Source organism: Pezoporus flaviventris, unplaced genomic scaffold, assembly GCF_033815535.1.
Source record: "Pezoporus flaviventris isolate CSIRO_AGI_PZ_B2104156 unplaced genomic scaffold, CSIRO_AGI_Pfla_v1 ptg000270l, whole genome shotgun sequence".
NCBI classification, from domain to species: Eukaryota; Metazoa; Chordata; class Aves; order Psittaciformes; family Psittacidae; genus Pezoporus; species Pezoporus flaviventris.
Window position 1 is genome coordinate 372871 of NW_026892817.1, and position 24535 is coordinate 397405.

Consider the following 24535-nt stretch of genomic DNA (forward strand, 5'->3'; position numbering starts at 1 on the left):
ACCAAAAGCCCACCGGTACCCTTTTGGGTCTTTGAAGTACCCTCTCTTGAGGTAGTCTATGCCGAGGATGCATGGAGCCTCTGGACCAGTCACAATAGGGTGCTTTTGCCACTCCCTCCCAGTCAGGCTGATTTCAGCCTCCAGCACAGTCAACTCTTGGGATCCTCCTGTTACTCCAGAAATATAGATGGGTTCCACCCCTTGACAGCTTGATGGCATCAGGGTACACTGTGCACCGGTATCTACTAGAGCCTTATACTTCTGTGGGACTGATGTGCCAGGCCATCTGATCCACACAGTCCAGTAAATCCGATTGTCCCCTACCTCCACCTGGCTGGAGGCAGGGCCCCTCTAATGGTCGTCACAGCATTGGACACTTAAGTCGTGTTGAAAGGGATTATTCTTCGTTATCACAGGAGCTGGAGTAAAATCAGCTCTTCCACTCCATCTGGGAAACTGCTCACCAGAGACTGAAGCCGTAGCTCTCATGGGACGATCAGTCTTGGCCCTTGCTCCCCTCTTCAGTTCACTCACCCGTTCCTCCAAAGCTGAAGTAGGTTTTCCATCCCACTTTGTCATGTCTTCTCCGTGATCCAGCAGGTAAAACCATAGGGTACCCCGTGGCGTATACCTTCTGTATCTCCTCTCTTGAACAATAGGACGTCTTTTGTTAATAGCTGAGACGCGTGTTGGTACACGTGAGGAGCTGGATAAATCAGATACATCGTCCCTCAATTTGTCGAGGTCCTGGGACAGTTTTTTCACAGCTGAGATGATGGAAGGAGTGAGATTGTCTTCGAACTCTCGGAGTTTATGAACCATTTCATCCACTGTTAGTGGTACTATGTCATTCCAGGTCACTGTTGCCAATGAATGGGCATATGATGACGGTGCATTCCGTGTAAGTTTTCGCCACATGGGTCGTGTACATTCAACTTCATCTGGATCTATAGGTGTATCCCCGTTATTCGGCTTGATGTGATAGATCATCTCTACGATGGCCGATTCCCTCAGAGACTGGATGCCTTTGTCTATAGTAGTCCACTTGGCCGAACGACTCGTAACATCGTCCTTGTACGGAAACCTTTCTTTCACAGCTGCCAAGAGCCTCCTCCAAAGGCTGAGGGACTTTTTCTCTCTTGCAATTGCTTTGTCAATTCCCCCTTCTCTAGCAAGTGATCCCAGCTGCTTGGCTTCTGTACCTTCTAGTTCGTGACCATCGGCCCCATTGTCCCAGCATCGGAGTAACCAGGTGATGATGTGCTCCCCTGCTTGACGGGTAAAATCTTTTCGCATATTCCGCAGCTCGGTTGAGGTCCGAGGTCGAGAAGTTACTTCTTCTTCTTCTTCGTCATGTGAGGATGACTCCTGATCAGATTCTGGACCGGGTGGTGAATTCATTGGTTCTTCATCTCGCTTCACCCTTTTTGCCTCCTTTTTGCTTGTTCTCTTGCGTACAGGGGCAACTGATATTGGTACGAATTGGTCCTCTGGTTTGGCTGCAGTGATTATCACTGTGGTTTGAGTAGCGACTGTACTTGTTGCTGGGGGTGGTGTAGCTACCGTGCTTGGAGCTGGGGTAACCGCGCTGTCTGTTGCAGTTGAAGTTTGAGCAGCTGCTGTACTTGCCACTGGGGTAGCTGCGCAGTTCATTGCAGCCAAAGTTTGAGTAGCGACTGTCACTTTGCCCTCAAATCCGCCGACATTCTTTTCCTTTTGAAGGTGCTGAATAGTGTTGAACAAGGCCCTGTAAGCATAGGCCAAGCCCCAGCACGTTGCCGTGATTTGTCCATCTCTGGTATGGCCAGAATGACCACACACCTCATTTAAGTGTTTTACTAATTCTTCTGGATTTTGCAGTTGTTCGGTAGTGAAATTCCAAAATACTGGAGGGGCCCACTGACCTAGATACTTGCCCATACTATCCCACACACCCTGCCACTCATGGCTGTCCAGCCTCTGGGAAAATCTCTCGGTCCTCCTACATCGTCGTTTGACCCCAGACAAGACCCAAACCTGAATCTGCTTAACTCTTGAAATCAGTAGTGGGCAAAACACACTCTGTATGCGTGTTAGCATGGTGATTCCCATCACCATCAGCAAACAAGTCTCAAGAGCATTAAAAGGCCATTTAAAAAATTCAAAACTCTCAAATGTAAATGGTCTGGGGGGACGACTAGGAGGGTAAAAGGATGTCTCCTTCACAGGTTGAGCACCTGAGAAGGAGAAAAAAGATGTGTAATTGCTAAGCACCTCCATCATATACCTCCCAAAGTATAAAGGTGGTGACCACACTGGGAACATAAACCAGATCAGTTTCATGATCAATGATTCTATTGTATTACAAGTCATTACCATAAAGTACAATGGGATAAAAACCTTAGCCCAAGCCCCACACTTGAAAAACACTAATACAGCCAATACCGGATGGACGTAAGATATGGTATACTGAAACTGTGAGATCAAGAGGAAAAACCTTGAGAGCCAATAAATCAGCATTGTGACGAGTGACTATCAATCCAGTCAGATCTGTTCTTATCTCAACCCCTCGAGCCCCACGTTGGGCGCCAAAAAGAACTGTCGTGGTTTAAACCCAGTCAGGTAACTTGTTCACTCACTCCCAGTGAGTGGTGCCAAGCTGACAACAATCAAGGTCCGTGTTCGTCTCCCCCCCCCTCCCTGCACCGGGGCTCTCCCCTTCCCCGCTCCCGGAGGAACGGGGAGGAGGATCGAGAGAGTGCAACTCCTACGGGTTGAGACAAGAACAGTCCAGCAACAAATCACCACCGCTACTATCAGCTAAAACAATGATAAGGGAAAATAACAAGGGAAGAGAATACGATACCACCGGCCAAGAAAACGAGTTCCACCCGGAAGCCCGTGTCCTTCCGGGCAACTCCCAGTTACCCCCCACCCCGGGCATGACGTGCTGTGGTATGGAATACCTCCCCGGCTAGCCCGGGTCAGGCGCCCCGTCTCTGCTTCCTCACAGCCTCCCCTCCTCCCTGGCAGAGCATGAGCCTCACAAAGTCCTTGGTCAGGGTAAACATCACTTAGCAACAACCGAAAACATCGGCTTCACCAACGCTGTTCTCAAAACTAGAAGTCAAAACACAGCACTGCACCAGTTAACACAAAGGAAAAAAAACATGACTGCTACTGCTGAACCCAGGACAGGACCTTCACTAATATTGCCTCATCAGTATCAGAGCTTGGATAATGAAGTTCCAAGTTATCAAACAGATAAAAAAAAATCAAAGAACACGCACCTGGATGCGCAGGACAGCCCCAGGAGATGCAGCCTCCCGAGGGAGGGGGTCTCTTCTGCACCGGTTACTGCAGGGCTCTCCCTCCTTAAAGAGCCCACGCTCACCTCGGAGGCCCCGTCACGATGGGCAAATCCACAGCGACCGCCACGGCTTGGTAATGGCGGCAGCATCGTGCCCATGGCCACTGGGCACCCAGGGGTTGGGGCTGGGTGAGCTTTAAGGTCCTTTCCACCCCAAACCAGGCTGTGACTGTGTGACTGCAAAACACGATCCCCATTTGGCTGCAGAAGAGCTCTCAGCACCGAGTCAGGCCCAGGATCAGGTGCAGACATTTGTGCAGAACATCCTGTCTCTGCTGCTGGCCTCGGCAGAGGCCCCTGGAGCCCCCTGAGGGCAAGTCAGGCCTGGAGAACAGCCAGGATCGAGGGCAGCACCGCCACCTCCTCTGAAGGAAGCCCAACGGCTGAGGCTCTGCAGTCTCTCCTTTCCTTTCCCTGCACCACCCTTGGCTTTCAGCCCCACAGCAGAGCCCTTCTGCAGCCGCTTCTCAGCTCTCGTTGTTCGCTGGCAGCTTCCCGAGGCAGTTGGTGTTTCTCGGCAGGAACCTCCGGTGCCGCCCTCCCCTCGGCCTGCACCGCCGCCATGACACCGGGCGGCGCGGGGGGATGACGTCAGAGCCGGCGCCACGGAGGGGAGGGCGGGAAGGGGCGGGGCGCGCGGCGACTGTGGTAGCTGGAGGGAGGGGGGGGATGTGGAAAGGGCGGGAGGGAGCCGGGATGGAGCAGGGTGAGGGGGTTGTGTCCGGGATTGAGTAGGAAGGGCAGGGCTGTGGGTTGGGATGGAGCCGGGGGGCAAGGGGTACAGCAGGGATGCAGGGGGGTGAGGTGGGCTGGGCTGTGCCAGGAGGGCACGGGAAGAGGGGCCTGACCCAGCAGGGAAGTGCAGGCAGGGCTGGAGGCCACGCTGGGGCAGGGGCTGGGAGGCTGGGGATGGCGGCAGGACCATTGTGCCCCACCAGGGCTGGGCTAAGGAACCCCTGCCGTGCTGAATCAGCGCTGTGTGCGATGGTGACCAGGGTAAAAGGTGTGTCTGGGGGATTCAAGGGGTGGTCACAGAAGGAAACACTGCAGTGCAGACGTTTCCTGGCCCTGAGTATCAGTTCCCAAGATCTGGAGTGCATCTTTGTGTGCTGTAAAATGTTACTGTATCTAAATGCAATTTGTTACTCTTGAATTGTGTGACATGGTAATGACTATGGAAATGATGAAAAGTCAGGTTTGGCTCCCATTTGATAGGTATATTCTTAATGCATACAGAAGCTGATAAGCTTAATCAATGGCTGTCTTGCTTTAGTCCTTTGCAGGACATCTTGTTTCTATTCAGGTGGCTGCAATGAAACGAGGCTGGCTCCAATGTGCCATCAGGGTGGAGAAGCTTCCTTGGGACTCCCTCCTGCCATGTCGCATTGATGTGTGATGCTAAAGCTGTTTGCATAGAGCACATGGGAACCAGACCTGAGCAAGGAAGGTCAAAGTGAAGTGAAAGCAGCAGAGCTCATCTCAAGCTTTGTTCACAGTTCAGCAACAGGAGCATAAGTGGAAATTGGGATGGTTGTTAGGACCTTGCTCCTTTCTGATGTGAAAATCAGGCCACGAGGAATAACACTTTAAAGAATCTGGTGTTCTCTCTTGTAAGGGAAACAAAGAAAGACAGGAATCCCATTCAAAGACTGTCTCAATGCATTGTTCTGCTCAGAAACATTATTGTCTGCGTTTTTGTTTTTCTTCTTTCCAGAGCACTGTGGAGAAAGTGGTGGCTGGCTCTGTCTCCGTTCCTGAGGTGATCTCACTTGGAATCTCTCTTCCAGGGAAGGCTAACCATGAAGGAGACACAAATGTTCTTGCAGAAATGAAGTCAGTTGTTAGTAAGAGCTCTGAACCCAGGTAAAAACTTCTCTTATGTGTTCATGTGGAACATTGAGCCTCCAGACTTTTGTTTGCATTTCATGATTTTTATGAGGGTGCATTTCATTAAGTAACTTAGAAAATTAACCACCATGTTTAAATACACCAACTCAACTTGCACTGAATTCTGTGCATTCAAACAATATTGCTGAGATATGAGCTATATCATACATGGTAGCAGTCTTGATTACTTTTAAGATCAAGTTCATAAGCCATTGCATTTTGCTTTGACTGCAAAAAAGAGTTTGTGACAGTATAGTATATATTATTAATTTCTCATCCATGTCCCCTTGTGCATCATTGGCCTTCACCCCAGCCCAGGAGATAAACATCTAAGACTGAGAGAGCTGGGCTGGGTCAGCCTGGAGAAGGCTTCTTAAGGGGAGACCTTAGAGCAGCTCTCAGGGCCTAAACAGGCGACAAGAAACCTGGAGAGGGGCTTTGGACAAGGGCCTGCAGGGACGGTACAAGGGGAATGGCTTGAACCTGCCAGATGAGCTCTTAGGCAGAAGCTCTTCCCTGTGAGGGTGCTGAGGCGCTGGCACAGGGTGCCCAGAGAAGCTGTGGCTGCCCCATCCCTGGCAGTGTTCAAGGCCAGGTTGGACACAGGGGCTTGGATCAAACTGCTCCAGTGGAAGGTGTCCCTGCCCATGGCAGAGGTTTGGAACTGGATGAGCTTTAAGGTCCTTTCCAACACAAACCAGTCTGGGATTCTGTGACTTTGTTCAATACCTTTAGCACCGGATGCAATTCTTAAATGATGAGCAAAATGAACCATAGATTTCTTCAAGTGCCAGACATGTTAGTAAGGGTAAGACTGGAAAAGTAAATTGTGTTTTCTTCGCAGTGTCAGGAAACATGACCAAATTCAGGTTCCTCTTCATGCTGCAACAACAACCACAGCATCTTCAGGACCTGCGCATGCATCTTGTTCCAGTGCTAACTAGTGCGGTTAGTTAGTAACTACTGCTTGAGTCATAGCTATAGAATCATGCCTCAAACTTTGAACAGTGGCAGGTGTGGGCATATATGTAAGAGGACCACGTTTTTACAGTGGTGCCTGTAACTGTCTTCTCTCTGGCTTTTTAATGTTACTGAAAACTAACTTACTACCTTTCTGCCCTAGTTTTAGTTGTCAGTAAAGTACCTCTTTACAGTTGTCTTCATATTTTCTCAATAGCCTTTGAGCTGTAAGGATCGGTACCAGCAGCTGTGGCTATCAGCTTCAATGTTTCTAGTGACTTTGCTGCTTCAGACTCTAACCAGGAAAATACTGAAAACCTCTTGAGAGCCTTAATGACATGATGTGATGTGGCTTTTTCCTCAGATGGCACCACGTCTTGAATGCAGACATCTGCTGCCAGTGACTACACCCACTTGCATTGGATGGGAGTCACCAGTAGCTCCAAAGGTGCATCCCCAAACCAACATCTGCATAAAGGGAATTGAGAATAAATCTAACAAAAGAGCACTTTACCTCCTGGCATGCATGTTTCTAACAGGTGACTTCTGTAAAAATAGTTTGATCCAGCTTGGGTTGCTCTAATTGCATTGTGAGAGCTTTAAGGGTTAGTAGGATTCAAACCACCTTGACTAGAAATAATCATTAAAGGTAAACCGTGTAAGCTGAGGAAGGCATCTTGAAAAGTACAGGATGTAGCAGTGTGAAAGACAGGACACATGCACTTGTGCTCAGTAGGGAGGTATTCTGTGATTCTGTCATTATGGCCTTACCATTACTGATCATTTTAAGTTTCTTAAATACGTCCTCATTACTCTGCTTCCCTGAGTTGATTGTAAGTGCTTGGCACAGATGGGCTGGCAGGACTGGGGCAGTGGGGAGATGCCCAAAAGGCTCAAGCGCCGCATTAGTCAGTGATCCAAAAGTGCTGGTGGGCCTAACTAGACAAAATCTGCCCTCCAGAATACTCCCTACCTAAGGGCATGGGGACTCCACCCTTGCAGTCAGGGGAAGGGGTGTGAGAAGGAGTAAACTCATACTGCATGTCCACCGTTGGTAGCTTATACACACTGCCCCAAATTGGGTGTTTTCTGGCAGTCCTGATTTGCAGGTGCAAATGCAGTCCTGAACTATTTGGTGGCAGCCATCAAAATAGCAGACTCATAATTCTCAGCTCTGGTGGAATTTCACTTGTGAGATACAGTGACTGTGCTCGGGCACCCTCATGCGGATAAGAATCATTTTCCTTGCAGACACTGGACTTGCTGTTTTGTGTGAGTGCAGTGGCTAAGCGAACTGGCACTAGTCTATAGAAACATCTGGAGGTATTGATGCTGCACCTACTGAGGGAACTGTACCGTAGTTTAAAATGAATTGTCAGCAGGATCCATGGATTTGTGATGGGCAGGCACTATGGCCTAACGAACACCTGAAGCCCACGGCACAGACTTGAAGGATCTCTTCTATCTGCAGGACTGAATAAGCACAGTACTTTGTAAGATCAAGTCCTCTTCTTATTAGTGTTGTTCACAATTTGCAGATACCATGTGAAATGCATTCTTTCTCTATTTAGAAGTGCAAAGTAATTTGTCAGGCATGTGGCACAGGAAATCTTCACCATAAACACTGTGTGACTTGTGCAAGCAAGCTGCTTGAAACACAGATGCTGAGGCTTCTTCCATCAGTCACAGTAGGGTTAATCAAATCAAAGCACAACATTCTTTTTCTCTGGAAAACTGAAGTCATAGCCCTGTGTCCCTGTTATAAAAGCAGAGATGCCCTCCCTCATGGGCTATTCAAGGCCCGTACTCCCACAGATCATCCATCACAAACGTCCAGCTAAACAGAAGCTTACGTTTGAGTTTCTCCTGTGGAATTCAGGATTGTTTGTGCCATTATGAAAGCTCAGAAGGCTCTTAGAAAATGGGTAGTCTTGGCTCCAAGGGAGTTTTTTTGTGTTCAGATTACTTTCAATTGCAGTAGAAAACTTGAGTGTCTACATCAGGAAGGCAATTTTTGTTGTTTTCCATTCTTTTGTGAAAATAAAATATTCTTTTCTACTATTTTTCTTATCTCCATTTGCATCTCCATCTCTGTGTGCATACAGCTCTGCTTGGATTTCGCTGTGAGCGTGTAATGGATGGGAAGCTCGCTGAGAGTTGATTCCCTCTCATGACAGAGACATAACACAGTGTGATTTTGTCACAGTGTGTTTCGCAGAGTGCATATGTATATGTTCATGGTGACTGTTTGTCAGAAAGAGGCAGGAAACCATGAGGGTGCAGCTGTTTTAAGAGCTTCCCACTTGGGCAGGCCGGGGTGCCTGGCCAACGCTCTCACTGCAGATGACGAGAAACTGCACGGCCCCACGAGTAAACAGTGACAGCTGGCATAAAGCCCCTTGTGTTTCTAAGGGCATAAAAGCAGGAGCCCTCTTGTAGCCAAATCTGAGGCCTCACCTGTGGGTGGATGGACCTTATAGGAACTTTCCCAGTAACCTGAGACTCCCAGCATCAGCTGCAACAGGGCTTTCCAGCTGAAGTGTGGGCCTGGAGGATGGTTGGGTTCTGATTGGTGATGCATTTTTTCTTAATCTCTGTTCTCTCTATGCAGTATTGATTTGATGCATAGCCAAATGTCCTCTGTACTTTTCTTATACACAATTTGTTTTAGTTATTTACTGTATAGAAATATCAACAAAGTTGGCTTTACTGTGCCTTTTTGCTTTAGTGTGCTTGTTTAATCCACTGTGCATGTTGTACAGCGAGTGTGTGATCATTTTGTTGAGTATCCTGCCTGTCAGCAGAACACTTGTGTACCCAGCAACCTCCCTGCCTCTCTTACAGACATCAGGTCCTACTGCATTCCCCAAGGTGGAACTGGACGTCTACAGAAAAGGGGCTCCCATGTACATGATGGAACCAAAAGCAGCCTTGGAGGAGACAAAGCAGGGAAGCCAGGGCCAGCAGACTACCACCCAGGAAAGGTAAGGCAGCCTGCTCACCTCTCCTCCTCTGCTTTGCAACTACCAGCCTTTGAGCATCCCCACCTTCTGTTGGGGCTTCTGAGAGCACACGACCACCTTAGCACAGTGACCAGTCACAGGACAGCAGGCCTGCTCTCCTTCCTTGGCCCAAAGCTGAGCAGATGGAGTCCAAGGAACACATCTTTGCCTCTCCACTAGCTCAGCTTCTAAAACCCCTTGAGGGATGTTTTTTATCTGCCCCTTAGCTCTGTCTCTCTTGCCTTCATCTTCCTCCCGAAAAAGAGGAGAGATGCCAGTCAGTACTGCAGCAGACCACTAGCCACATCATAATAACACCAGAGATTTCATGTGTGCTGCTGGGACAGGGGGACTTTAGCCAAAGGTGTTGTCATGATTTAGGACAGCCGGTAACTCAGAACCACGCAGCTGCTCACTCACTCTCCTTCCTGTTCTCCTCCCGGCGGCTCCCAGAGGGAAGGGGAGGAGAATGGAAAGAATGTAAGTCCCATGGGTTGGGATAAGAACAGTCCAGTAGCTCAGGTATAACACAAAACCACTACTGCTACCACCAATAATAATAATGATAACGATAATGGGAGTAACAAGGAGAGAGAACACAATTGCTCACCACTTCCCGACCAATACCCAACCTGCCCCGAGCAGGGATCTGGACCTCCCGGGTGACTCCCCCCAGTTTCCCCTGGGGTGGCTGCGGGGGTCTCTTTGCCCCTCTGCGGGATGGAGCGATGTGGGAAGGCGGAGAGAAGGGCAGCACGTGACCACGCTGGGGAGTGTCACAGACCTGGTCACAAAGGGCCCCGCTGTGACCCCACCACCAAGAGCAGGAGGCGTGGGGCATCCAGTGCAGGCTGGACCTGCAGCTGGGATAGTGCCTGTGCCAGGAGCTGTCCTGCTCTCGGGATCCTTCTCTGCAGCTCTCTTTGTTCCCAGCCTGGATGTGCTGGGCTTCCTCCATCTGCCACGGCCCTCAGTGGGGAACGGGGACATTGCTGGATCTGCTGCTGCACACCTGAAGGGAAGTGGACTTAGAGCTGTGACTCCTGCTTCACAGGGGAATGGTTCAGAGAAGTCATCCTTGTGGGGATAACTGAAAGGGCCTTATTAATTACCAATGGTAATTGATCAGGGACAGAATTAAAATCAAATGGGAATCCAGTGATATAGCATTAATTGAATTTTAATTCAACTGTGAATTCACAATGATTTGAAGATGATGTAGATGATAATTTAGATGATGACTTAGAGAATGAGTTTGCCTTCCAGTATCTGATATCTACAAGAAATCTGGAGGGGGATTCTTTACAAGGGCATGTAGTGATCAGACAAGTGGGAATGGCTTTAAGTTAACAGAGGGGGGTGAATGAGACCTTAGGAAGAAGTTCTGTGGGACACTGTCACAGGCTGCCCAGAATTATATCTGTGCAGCAGAGGGTCTTTCTGGTTCAAGGCATGCAGAGAGGCAGCTCTGCCTGGATTTACCACTGATTTAATATAGGTTTCATGAGAAGGAGAGAACTGCTATTGAATAAGGGTCAGGACTGATAAAATGCTCCCTGCTTGTGGCAAGATTGGAGTAAAAAAAATCAATAATGCCATGGTTTTCCAGATTTGGATGGGATTTTGTCTGCAGTGACCCCTAAAGCATGCCCAGAGTATCCTCAGGACCGCAAGAGCATCCTGTGGATACCCCTAGAGAATCCAAGAGAGTGCCTGCAGCACCTCCAGAGCACCCCATGGACCAAACCAGAGCTCATGCATCACAATGACCTTGGGGACATGGGGACCACAGGGGTGGCTGATTCTGGAACTCTCTGTGTTCAGGTGTGTGAGGCCATGGAACTCCATTCAACCCCTCAGCGGAGGCACCAGGAGATGACAGCTGCCCCACAGAACACAAGCTACCGGTGGAGGAGGCAAGAGCAGCTCCTCTGCTGGTTCCCATCTTGGTGTCTTGGAGCTGGTAACGCCTGTGGACACAGGAGCGTGGAACGAGGTGGGTGGTGATGGCGATCTTGGGGTGCTTTAGGAGTTGCCAGAACACTTCAAGTGACTTCCCCAGAGTGGCTGCTTTGGACTCGGTGTGCGAGTTGTGCTGGCTGAGCCGGCAGCGGAGCACTACGGGTGCTGATGGGAGATCCTGGGATCTGCCCTCATTTCTTGTGTGGAGAAGCAGGGCCTGTGGGGATGGGACAAGGGGAAACAGCTTTAACCTGACAGAGAGGGGAGGTAGAGATGAGATCTTCGAAGTTGTTCCATGTAAGGGTGGTGGGACACTGGCACAGGGTGCCCAGAGAAGCTGTGGCTGCCCCATGGCTGGCAGTGTTCAAGGCTAGGTTGGCTGGGGCTTGGAGCAAGCTGCTCTAGTGGAAGATTTCTGTACCTGTGGCAGGGTTTGGAGCTGGATTAGCTTTAACATCCCTCCCAACGCAAACCGTTCCGTGCTTCTGTGACACCCTCAAGTCCCCAGGGCTGCTGGGTGGCAGGAGCTGCCCCTCAGGAGCTGTGCGCTAACGTCTCCTTTCTCCTGCAGGCCACACACTCGCTCCCTGCTGCTCTGCTGACATCAGGCTGGCGTCAGAGAGACTCGTCTCAGCCATGGGCTGCACCGTGTGTCTGACAGTTCCACCGCTGCAGGTTGGCAGAGCTGGCATCTGGGAATACAGAACTGCTCAGCAGGAAGCAGCCACCCTCAGTTATGCTTTTGATGGAGCCAGCACCACTGCTCACCCTACGAGAACCATGTGAGGTTCAACAATGAACTTCTTGCTGCAGATAGTGCTGCAGCGGGGGGAACACTGGCTGTACCGCTTCAGGTCCCAGCTGGAGGCCAAGGGCTGGTTGCAGCTGCACGTTGTGGGTGAGTGATGAGATAGAAACCTTCCTCCTCCATAGCCAAAGAGCTTGAAGGTGCTCTGGGTCTGAGACCTGTTGAACTGTGGGTTTGAACGCTTACAGTCACTTTGTCTCTCCTCGAACCACTTTCCAAGCCAGAAATTGTGGGCAACTCAACTGTGGAGGTAGACTTTTGCTTGGAGTGTGTTTGGGGGGCTTAAATTCAGTCTGGGTGCAGACACTGTGGATTCTCTTCTCCACAGATACAGCAAAGGTTTTGCTGCCCATAATGCTGGCTTGTAGTGCCATGGGCTCACTGGCAGGTGAGTGCTAGGCATGTCTCTTGCCATGGCTTTTTGGCCACTGCAGTGGCTGCTGCATAGAAGGAGGGATGTGGGAAGAGGCTCTGTGCTGGCTGAGGTGACATGGTCATGCTGGGTCCTAGGTTTCCCCCGCAGTAACCCTGTGGGCAGGGACTGGGCCTTGTCACTGCTGCCATTGCAAAGCAGGGCATCCCCTATGTAAGGAGGTTGTGTTGTTCTCCCCTCCCTTCCCACTTCTGCCTAGGACAGCCCTTAGCTGCAGCTCAGCGGTGCTGCTCTGCCTCCTTTGGGCTGCATGTACTCGGTCCAATGTTTCCTATATTCCAGACTGGGAAATGCTCTGTGTTGTCTGGGAAAGCCTGAGAGTTCCTTCCATCAGCCCTTCGAGGGCATCCTCTCCTCAATGTGCTATTGACTCATGAATTATGGAATCCCAGACTGGGTTGGGCTGGAAGGGGCCTTAAAGCTCATCCAGTTCCAACCCCCTGCCAGGGGCAGGGACACCTTCCACTAGAGCAGCTTGCTCCAAGCCCCTATGTCCAACCTGGCCTTGAACACTGCCAGGGATGGGGCAACTCCAGCTTCTCTGGGCACCCTGTGACAGCTTGGCATCCCTGTCCCCATGGGGCACACAAGAAGGGTTCTGTGTTTGACTCTGCCTTACTGATTGTTGTAGTGTTTTAAACCCAGCCAGACAGCTCATTCACTCACTTCCCCCCCTTCTTGCCCTCCCCCTACTCCCGGAGGGACAGAGGGGAGAATCAAGAAGAATGCAACTCCCACGGGTTGAGATAAGAACAGTTTAGTAACTAAGGTATAACACAAATCACTACTGCTACCACCAATAATGATAAAGGAAATAACAAGGGAAGAGAATCCATCACCTCACCCCCAGACGACCGATAACGCACCCCCTCCCCAGCCTGACCAAGCACCGACTGATACCTCCTCCAACCCTCCTGTCCCTCTAGCCTTTCCGGGTAACTCTCTGTTACCTCCTGGGCATGACGTGCTGTGGTATGGAATACCTCTTTGGTCAGCTTGGGTCAGGTGTCCTGTCGCTGCTTCCTCCTGGCTTTCCCTGCTCCCTGGCAGAGCACAAGGCTCACAAAGTCCTTGGCCAAACCAAAACATCATTGTTATCAGCTCTGTTCCCAGGCCGAAAGTCAAAACACAGCACTGCACCAGCTACTAAGAAGGAGAAAAATGACTGCTACTGCTGAACCCAGAACAATTGTCCAGAAGAGTTTGTGTGGGTGTGTTCTGTGAGAGCACTGCTGCTGCCTTTGGAGCAGTGCCCCCCATGTCCCTCCTGTCCCCTCTCCCTTTTCCCCACTGACTCTTTGTGCCCAAGGCTGCAAACCAGGGGCAGGTCCTTGATGATCCTGGCCTCCTCCTCTACTGCTGGAGCTGAGCCAGAGCCCCCGGCCTTTGCTCGGCCCCCCCAATCCCTTGGGTGTTGCAGGGCCTGCAGGAGCGCTGGGACGGAGGGGGCTCGCTCCGTGCAGTTCAGTGTCTTTGAAAGAGGCAACCTGAACATTGAAGTTCTTTTTGTTCTGTCAGGGCCAGTTTGAATAGGTCACAGGAAGAGCCATGCTCAGCAAAACCCCATTCTACTATGAGACAGTGGTGGGAGTGTACAGGCCAAGTGAGTGGTATGGTTTTAATTCCTGTATTAGCTACTCCTGCTTCCTCATGCTCTGGATTCCATTCCCGTGGCTTTCCCTTTCATAACAGTGAGTACAGTGGGCGAGCAATGATAGAGAACCCAGGTCCATGTTTCCTCCAGTATCCTGGAGGACCCATAAGCTGTTGTAATTCCTTCCTAGGCTGGGGCGTCTGCCCTTGTTCCGTTTTTCTGAAGGTATCTGCAGCAATCACTGCACTGCTGCTATCCACCAAGTACCCTCCGATTTGACTGGTTTCTGCTTGGTTTCTGACATTCCGTAGGTGGAACTTCAACTTCTGCACCACAGAGTGCTTGCCACACTGCTGTTGCTGCAGTTCTTTGGGGCAACCTCCTCTGATTATGGCATCATCTATGTATCGGTACATTTTCACCTTCTGAGGAAGTGAGACCTTGTATGGGTTTGTGGTGTTCATGGGAGGGAGGTGAGTGCCCTTCCAGCCCCACGGTTACAGTCCCAGGATGAGATGCCTCAGCTAACCAGGCTGAATCCCATCCTGCAGCAGGGGTAAAGGAGATCCCAGCCTGTCCTGGCCTGCCTGTCCTGTCTGATGAGGGGACAAGAAACAGGCTGCCCGCTGAAGTGGTTATGTCACCATCTCTGGAGGTATTCAAAACACATGTTCTAAGGGACATGGTTAATGTGTTGACTTGCTAGTGTTCGGTTAATGGTGGACTCAATGTTCTTAAGGGTCTTTTCCAACCTAAATGGTTGCATGATTCTACAAAATCTTGTTTAGACCAAGCTGTCTCTCATCAGAGAAATGACACTGCAGGAAGGCAGTGTGCCTCCCAGCTGAGGGAGGAAGCATCAGTGCTTGCTTCAGGCTGTTTCCCATGGTGCTCCCCTGGAGCCTCAGGAAGCCCAAGGATGCTCTGAGTTAGCTGGTGACTGAATGTTTCAACAGCCATACACTGCCTGCTGTCCTCTGCAAAGGGCTCCAAGTGTAGGTCCATGACAGAGCACGTCTGTCTTTACTGCTTTACACTTGACATTGCTATCTTCAATGACATGTCAGTTTTCATCCCCTGCTACTTATGTATCTATGTAACTTGTCTGACCCACAGACTTTGTGTCAATGGGGGTCTGTCACTGTATTTGAGCTGGGAGTGTCCAGGCTGGCGAAGAGGAGGCTCCAGGGAGACCTTACTAAGCCCATACCTAAACAGGGCCTACATGAAACCTGGAGAAGGGCTTTTTACAAGGGCCTGTAGGGACAGGACAGGGGGAATGGCTTGAACCTGCCAGAGGGGAGACCGAGATGAGCTCTTAGGCAGAAGTTCTTCCCTGTGAGGGTGCTGAAGCGCTGGCACAGGGTGCCCAGAGAAGCTGTGGCTGCCCCATCCCTGGCACTATTCAAGGCCAGGTTGGACACAGGTGCTTGGAGCAACCTGCCCTAGTGGAAGGTGTCCCTGCTCGTGGCAGGGGTTGGAACTGGATGAGCTCTACATAAATATTTATTGCCCCTGTACATAAATATTTATTGCCTCTACAACTGAAGTGTTCTAGGGAGGTCACGTTTTCACAGTATGCTAGAGATTGGAAGGGACCTCAAAAGATCATCTAGTCCAATCCCCCTGCTGGAACAGGAACACCTAGATAGTGTTATACAGGAATGTGTCCAGGCGAGTTTTGAATGTCTCCAGGGAAGAAGACTCCACAACCTCCCTGGGCAGCCTGTTCCAGTGTTCCGTCACCCTCACTGAGAAGAAGTTTCTTCTCAAGTTTAAGTGGAACCTCTTGTGTTCCAGTTTGTACCCATTACCCCTTGTCCTATCATTGTTTGCCACTGAGTAGAGCCTGGCTCCATCCTCGTGACACTCCCCCTTTATATATTTATATACACTAATAAGGTCACCCCTCAGTCTCCTCTAAACTATAGAGACCCAGCTCCCTCAGTCTTTCCTCATAAGGGAGATGCTCCACTCCCTTAATCATGTTAGTTGCCCTGCGCTGGAAACACTGTGGTGTTTCAGCTCTGTTGGGATGTCTTACCCCTGGAAGGGTGGACAGTAGAAAGAATTTGGTTGTTCTAAGGTAAATGAACTCCTCAAGCGAACAGGGTACCTGGATGTCAAGTGTCACATTTTTTGTTATGTTTTGTAGTAATACAGTCTGATGCAAAACCAATTTGGTTAAACTTCAGGGTGTATTGAGGTCTAGTAAGAATGACTGTTCTTAACTCTTGGCAGTTATGAGTAACCTTGAAACTCTACAAAATAGGACATGACAATTAAGCCACAAGTTCTCTTGACTGTTTAATGGGGGTAGGAGGAATCCTGTTATGTAAATGAGTATTTGCAGTACCTGAAGTATGCATCCAGTTCTTAAATCTTAACAACTAAAGACTTTGAATCCCACCTTTGACTTGAATAAATGCAGACATGTTCAAATGGCCTCCAGATGTTTCTAGTGGATGTAACAACATGTTCTTGTGAAAACAGAGCAATTGTAGAAAATGGTAAACTACTGGAAATGGTCAAGGAAGCTTGTGTCCATGTCATGTTCCTAGCAGAAGCATTTTATCAAGGTTGATACCACTCCAATTTAGGAGGAGTTAACACTGAACAAGTTAATGTGACCTTGTAGGCTAGTTTTGATACGCTCATTCTTACTAGCTTCAGGAGACAGTGATTTGTTTGTAGCTGTTTAAAAAAAAAATAAAATTTTTCTGTTAATACATGTATAAGTAAATGTTAAGAGGCTTTTCTGTACCTTTTCCCCTATGCTCTGCTTTTGGAAGCCTTGACGTGGCAGCATATTGCTGAATAGTGATCGTCATGAGGACTGAAGTAATTCTGTTCAAAACACTAAGAAATGGCAGCAAGCTTGTTGAGGTTAAAATAGTTCTATTATATGACCCTTTTTTAAAATCATCTTAGTTAAAACTACCTTGAAAGTGCTTTTACAGCACTTTGTTTAAAAAAATGGGTTGAAGATTAGACTTCACCTAGAGGTGAAGTTACTAAACTAGGATTAATTGCAAATGTTTAATGGTCTCTGTTTTTTGCCAGTACATGATTTGATACAGTTAGAACCAGATGTAGGGTACTTCAACACAGGCTTCCTGTGTAAGAATATTAGCTGGGAAAGGGTTTCAGTGTTGGAGTTGTGGATCACAAGTACTTTGACCCCTTTCGGGCACTGGGGTGGAGGGGAGAGATCATTGTAAGGATTAGGATGTACAGGCTGCTCTGATTTACCCCCGTTCCCTTCACTGGCATTCTGCCATCTCAAATGATATGGGCTTGAGAGTGAATCACAAAGTCCCTTCTTTGCGATCATTGGTTTTTAAGAACAGATAACTGTTGTCTTTCCATGGCCGTCTGGTGTGTAAGGGAAGGGTGGACGGACAGGTCCTATCAAGCTGTATCCTGGGTCTTCTTGCCGTCGTCATCTCCAGTTGCTTTCTGAGACTCTTAATTCATACATTTCTATAGTCCTGTCTTAATGCATAACCATACTAAATATGCATATGTGCTAGCTAATAAAGTGTGAACTTTGTAAAGGAATAAGATAGATTACACCTTCCAAATCTGTGTAAAAGTCCATGGTTATATGTAAGACTGATACTAAGTGTGAACAAGTGAGCATCCTTACCCACATGACAGTAAGATGTTTTGGTACAATGCTTGCAACAAGCTGCATTTTGAAGACTTCCAGATCCTCTGATTACATTCCTGGCTAATCACCAGTATTTGTTCTCATGTTTTAATGTATTTGCAGGTTATGCAACAGCCTTAGGGAATTGAACTACCAAGTTGCAAGCTTGGTTTTTACTCTTAAATACACTTGGCAATAGCTCTTAAATTTACTGCAACAGTTACTGTATATATTGGCTGCTGTCCATGTGCTTTATATGGCCAGGGAGGTGCTGCAGACTTTGATTCTCCCCTTTGAACAGTTTTTAGTGAAATCCTCTCAGCTGAGGCAGACTGCCTTTCGAAATGTGTCCTGTCAAAGTAGCAGAGATTTGGAGCTTTTTTCCTCCATGAGAAGGACAGACCACTTGGCACATCACTTGGTAGCAGCCACTGAGCTTTGACAGATGGGGCACAGTGGTTGCTGTTGGAGTGTATGAGATACTCCTCACCAGGAGCAGGCTTCAGCATCCTGGGAATGGCCTGGCTCTGTATCGCTGCCAAGGAGCCCTTCCATCTATCTACCTGGCAGTTTGTTGTACTTGCTGTTAGAAGTGCTATGCCCTGTTTTTTCCACTGAGAAGAGCGAAGTGGAAGGAGGCATCCCACAGGCTGCTGGTTGGACAGCCCTGTTGTGTTTTATTTCCTTCATGCTCTAAAATAGTCACATAATGCCAGTGCCAAATGAATGTTATAATAATCAATAACATGGATTGCTTGAATGTTTTTAAGCCCTCAGGACTCTGTTAGAACCCATTATAATGGCTGTATGTTTCAGGGGTGTGTGTGTAGGATTGAATTTTGACCCATGTGGGTCAAATTGTTGGGATTTATTGTTGGGTTTTTACTGTGTATTTTCTATGTCCCAGGAATGCTTGACTTGTGCTTCAAGCCCTAGTAAGCCAGCTTGCAACCCTTCCTGCTGCTGCCCTTTGCAAAGAGTAAGACCTCTATGAGCTCATATTTTTAGATGAGTTTTCTGCCTTGCTCAAAAGCAAAATTTCTTAATCTGACATGATTAATAGTAAAATGTTCCAATGTTTGTGCTGCTGTTTTGAGTGAAAAGGTAACTTTAGTGAGTCAGGAGGATAAGGTGTATATATTGCTGCTGTCAAGTGTGTCTGAACTTACTCAGTATGAACGTACCCAAAGCCGTTGGAATTCAAGGGACTGGTGACCCCTTCAGTCTGTCCCTCTTGTGCTGCAGAGACCACCAGTGCAGTGTCCCATGCTAAAAGCAGAACATAAATGTAAGCTTGAAGAGATAATTTGAGGTTTAGGGGTGCTTTTGACTAGGTGGCAGCTGCAGCTTCAAATACTTCATCTCACAGAGGCAAGGTGCCTGTAGCAGCTGCTTATGATTGGTGTCTCCCCTTCTAAAAGCAGCCTGGCCTGGCACAATGCACTTGTGACAAAGTATCTGTGGGTTTAACGAGGGTGAAACTTGGCAAGTGTTGCCCAGAAAAGCACTGCCAGGAGCGGGAACATTTTTCAGATGGGTTAATGCAGTTAATGATCAGTTGTTTCTATCCAGAAAGTAACCTTGTGAGAAACACATTGCCCCTTGGATTAAAATGATCTGCTCAGTTCTGTAACTGAAGACAGGATATACTCTTGCATCAGTCCAAGACTGTCCTTGGTCAGCAATTTGTATTTTCAAAGCATGATTGTGAGGATGTCTGAATGATGAATGTTCAGTGTGATCCTTACTTGTGCTTTGGTTTAGGCTCTGTGGATCCTTTTAAATGGGCAAGGAAAAGGAACTGGGTAATAGTATGCTCTTGCCTAAGGAAGGGAACAAACTAGAAAAACAGATGGTGCTAAAAATAGTTTATTACCAAGGTTTAAATATGGGTCTGATTTTATTCCCCTCCTTATAAATAATGCAGCTATAAATCCTGCTAGATATCAGTAACTATTGAATTATCTCTAAACTGCTGAGTGTTACAGAACCTTCTGGCAGCTTTCCAAGCTTGGTGTTGCCCTTCATTCATAGGATCAACATTTAATTCCTTAACAGGGGAAACCTGAAGAATTCATCCTCTTTGAATGGCAACATAGACGCAGGGAGCTTGAATGAGTGCTACAGGCTAAGGCATCCCATTGCAGTGGAAGGGGAGCCGTGCTTGATGAGTTCCTGCTAGGTCGCAGCCAGGATGAATCTCCTCTTTTCTTTTCTGCAACGCATGAACAATCAAAGGCTCCTTTTTTATCAATTGTTGCCATGGAGGGCGTCCATTTAAAGTTCAAATTCCAGCAGGCTTGGGAAGAAGGAAAGGAGATAGAAGTAGGCTGGGCTGGGAGATGGTAGGCAAGCATCAAATGTGAGCTGAAGACAAGCCAGCACTTTGTGCTGGTGACAGGACAGACCAGGCTGGGGGTACTTGGTTTTGAATGGATGCCTGGAAGTTTGTTGGAGTAGTGAATGAAATGCTGCTGAGGTAGCAGGCACAGAGAGCATCTGGCGTTTTGCTTTCTATGCATCAGCAGAGTGGGTCACAATGTGAAATTATGCCCAGAATGGCATTTAATGAAGTGAGCCCTTGTGCTGGAGGTTCTCTGTGCTCTGACGGTGAGGGAGTAAAGCCTTGAGGATAGTGAAGGAAAGGAAATCTCATTAGGGATAGAGGTTTTCCCCCTCTTTTGTTAATAGCAGTCTGTAACTAATGCCTTGCAAATAGCTGCAGCTCCTCAGAGCTGTTCAGTGCTGTGTTGCTTTGTCATACCTGAAACCAGCTTTGTAAGTGTATGGCACTTTTCTGTAAACAATGTGCTAAGAGGAGGAGGAGGAGGCAGCTTAACATACGCTGCAGATTTGCTTTTCTTTTCTGGCAAGTTGCTGTATGTACAAGTGTTCACTGTTGAAAGAGCTAATGAGTCCCAGACCAGCTGCATTTGACATTATGAGGAAAGGGGCCATCTATTAAGTCCAACCAGCTGTGGATATTTTCTTTCTTAATTATGACTTTGCTGTCATAAAATTGGATTATGCTAAAATTATTGGTGATGTTGTTTGGGATACAATGCAATATTGAGTTAAGAGCCATGGTTCGGTGTTATATATAGGGTACTTAATGTTCCTAAGCTGCACCAGAGGGTTTAAAGAGAGGTGAGAGCACTTTACTCAGGTTTTACCATTTGGGTTTTGGCAGGTGGCAGGGGATTAGGTTTGGTTTTTTTTTTCTTGCTCTGAACCACATGAGATGGTGGTTAGCAGAAGAGGTAGAAGTGTTTCCTCATTGATATAGGAACTTTTCCCAGATCTCATGGCAAAAAAAAATGAAATCTCAGTGTAACTTTAAAAAACTTGTTAGGAACTGAGTTACATCTCTTTAACTTGGGGTAATTTGGGGAGAAGGGGGTTCCTTCAATATTCAGTGTTCTTGTAATAATACATTAAATCAGTTTATCTTAAATGAGTATATCTTATCATAGATCAGTGAATCTTTATGGTAACAGAATGGAAGGATTCTGAACTCTGAAACTAGGCTTTGGTCTTCCATACTCTGAATATTGTCTCTTGTGAACCTTGCCTTGCTTTTTGACAGTCAATTCCTGACTTGGTGCATCATCTTCTGAAAAGAGACCTGAACCGAACTGATTCACCTGAGTGTTTTTCTCTGCAGAGAGGTTTATTGAAATGGCTTTGGAAAGTCTTATGTTTAACTGTCACTTTGCCTCCTGTTAGGCTTGTACTGCATAGATCAGTTCCTGCTGCATGTGTATACTGGTATGTAGGTGTGATAAAAGCAAAGCAGATGTCTGAAGCACATAAAATGAGCTGATTCATTTTATCTACATCAATTAGTAATGTCAGTTTGCCCTTCCATTGTGATAGGAAGTATTGACTTGTTTATTTGCTCTTTTTCAAGTATTTTCAAACTGTAGAGAAGCTTGTATGGCTTTTTAAACTTACTGTTAGATGTGATTTTTAATGGAGTACAGTTTTATAAGCAGATGTTTTCTGCATACGTGATCTGGGAGGTGATGGCTTAGCGTTAAGGTTAGCTGCAGATAATCAAGTAGCTGATCTGTTTGTATACCTGAAAGTACTCAGTTCTTACGCTGCTGATGACACGTGCTTCTGCAATAAAACTGAAGTATTACCAAATACTGAATTTTAAGTAAATGAGAATTCTGACTAATTTCCCAATTTGTTTTCATTATAGTAGCAACCATGTGACTAAAACATAAAAGGCATTTATGGTATGGTAGGAAGCTTGCAAGTTGTGGTAATATAAACAAGTTTGAGTCTTTAAAACAAAGTGTGTGCAATACTTGAATGTATGGCTTTCTGGATGTTACAGCTTTTTCATACAAACTGATCCTGTTACAACATAAAGCAAAACCGAAGTTGGCCATACAGTGAGAAGTTGAGCTCAGTTTTAGTGTTACTGTAGTGCGTTAAGATTCTGAATGTTGGCTCTGCCTTACACAAGTTTCATATAGAATCGTAGAATACTTTGCTTCTCTTCTGACTTGATATGATGTATTTTAAAACATGTATTGTTTCTCAGTGCAGCTGAAGGATAAAGGACCACATATGTGGTTTCCTGACCTAACTTTTCTTTTGAGAAACCACTGAGCATCAACTGCTTAAGTGCTGTCAGCTCTGGTATTTGAACAAATAAACTTGTCCAAATCGTATTTATCAAGCAAGTTTTAGCACAGGTTGACTCGGTATTAAAAATACACGTTAGGCTTGCCACTTGATGTCAAGAACACTTCTTGAGCCACACTGTTTCAGAAACTTTCAAAATGGTCCAAAATCAGATACTAAGCTAGAAAAATACAGTACACGTATCGGAAATTGAAGGTGAACAGTGCTAATTCTATTCTTTCTAAACAAATGTGTTGTGTTCAATGTGTCTCTGGAAATAATTAGTGGTGAGAGTCCACCTACAGTTTGAGTTAATGCTCCTACAAGAATTTATTGTGGTTTTTGCACGGAGTTGGACAAAAGATTCCTGACATCACTTGCACTTTGTCCACACGTGTGTGTAGACACCTATGCGTGCATGTGTGCACTTGTAGAACAAGATCGTAAGGCTTTGTTTTGGACAAGTATTTCTGTAGTGGAAAATGGGTCTGAAGAAGGGGAAACTGTTCCTAAACTGAAGTGTTTCGCTTTCTATCCCATCCCCCTTCCCTGGCAAAAGTGAACTTTGTGGTCCAATTATAGAATCCCTTAAAATGTTAATTATGATAGAGCGCCAGCATAACCCAATAATATAGGTGAGGCTGACATCTATCAGTAACTAATGAGGGTAGCTTTAGAATCAGGATTTGGAGTTCACTTCTCTAATTTCTTATAAATTTGACCCATCATATCAAGTTAATATTTGACCTGAGAATAAAAAATAACATGCTGGAATTTTAAGAGAACCTGGTACATGGGTGTACTCTGCAAAAATCAGTACATATGTGATTCAGTTGTGAAAGTAATTGTTTGCAGCTCATAGCAAAGTCATGAAGGAGTGAGACCTTGGCTAAACTGCTCAGGAATAGAAGTTCTCTATAAACATAGATGACACATAAATGGCAGGAAATGAAGCCAACATGGTCATGTTTTGAAGCCACAAGGGTCAAATCCTGTCCTGTGTTACTCTGGTGCACAATCAGTCAACTTAAATCATGTTACTTGAGAAGAGGGTTTGGCATGGTGAAGTCAACTTCAGAGTATGACTGATTATTAGGAGTTTTGTAGAAGCACAGGCTACAGCTTTTTCTCTTCTTGTTAGAATGCATTTAGCTAGAAATTTAGTGCAACTCCATTGTGTTGTATGTAATTTTAGAGCTGACTGTAGTATGCAAGTCTGTTGATTCCCCTGCCAGAGGATGAATGCATTAAAAGGCTTTGGCTACCCAGGGTGGTCTTTGGTTTTTGGATTTTGAATGCTGAGAGATGATATTGTCAGAAATAGTATTCTTGTTAAGCAGTTTTACTGCTCATTTTGAGCAACTGTGAAGTGTGTCAGTGTATATCTGTGTGAAGGGAAGTATATGTAGCTCATGTTAATGATATAAGCATGCTTCCTTTATTTCCCAGTTTAAAATGTAAAAAACTAGATGCATCTTTCTAAAATCTGTATGAATTGGGCATCTTTTTAAACCAAGTCTCTATAAAATTATTCATATTTTTAATGAAGGTGGAAATGTGCACTTTGTTTCTTGTTTCCAGAGACTCTTCTGTTTCTGAAAGGAAAGGTAAAAGATCTTGAACCTGAAAGGAGGGAACAACTCTGGTAAAACATGAATCATTTCTGCTGGGGGAGAGCATGTGCTTACATTGTTTCCCTCTGCGCCCTTCTGCTACAAAACCAGATGTGTTCATCATCCCTGCATGAGCACAAATGGTGCAGCTGTTTGTTCGTCACATCGTCACACCACTCATTAATGCAGTTGGATGATGTGAATTTGCTGGACTGAAGCCTCTCAAGCTTGTGCTTGGAACTGGAGGCCTAATTCCACACTGTCCAGCTCTCCAGTTTATCCATAAAGTGGATAAATCCACTGTCCATATTAGAGACGTGCTTAGGGTCAAGCAGGAAGTAGGAACGTAACTACATGGTGTACAAATACAGTTGTTAAGGCAGAGCAGTTGCTTTGGTTCTGCAAGAGACCCCAGACTGCAGCTGCTGCCTAAGAGCTAGAACCCACCTTCCAGGGCACTCTTCCTGCAATTTCAGTACCCTTTTGGGTCTTTCTTTCTGTGGTGCTTCTTTCCTTTTGAGAAAACCTCTATTCTAATGCATCAGTGCATTGCAGACAAACACTGCTGCAGTATCCAGTAGTTGCCTTGTTTGGCTTTAATCGTCTTTCTCCTTGGCCAAAGTCTTGTACTGTACTA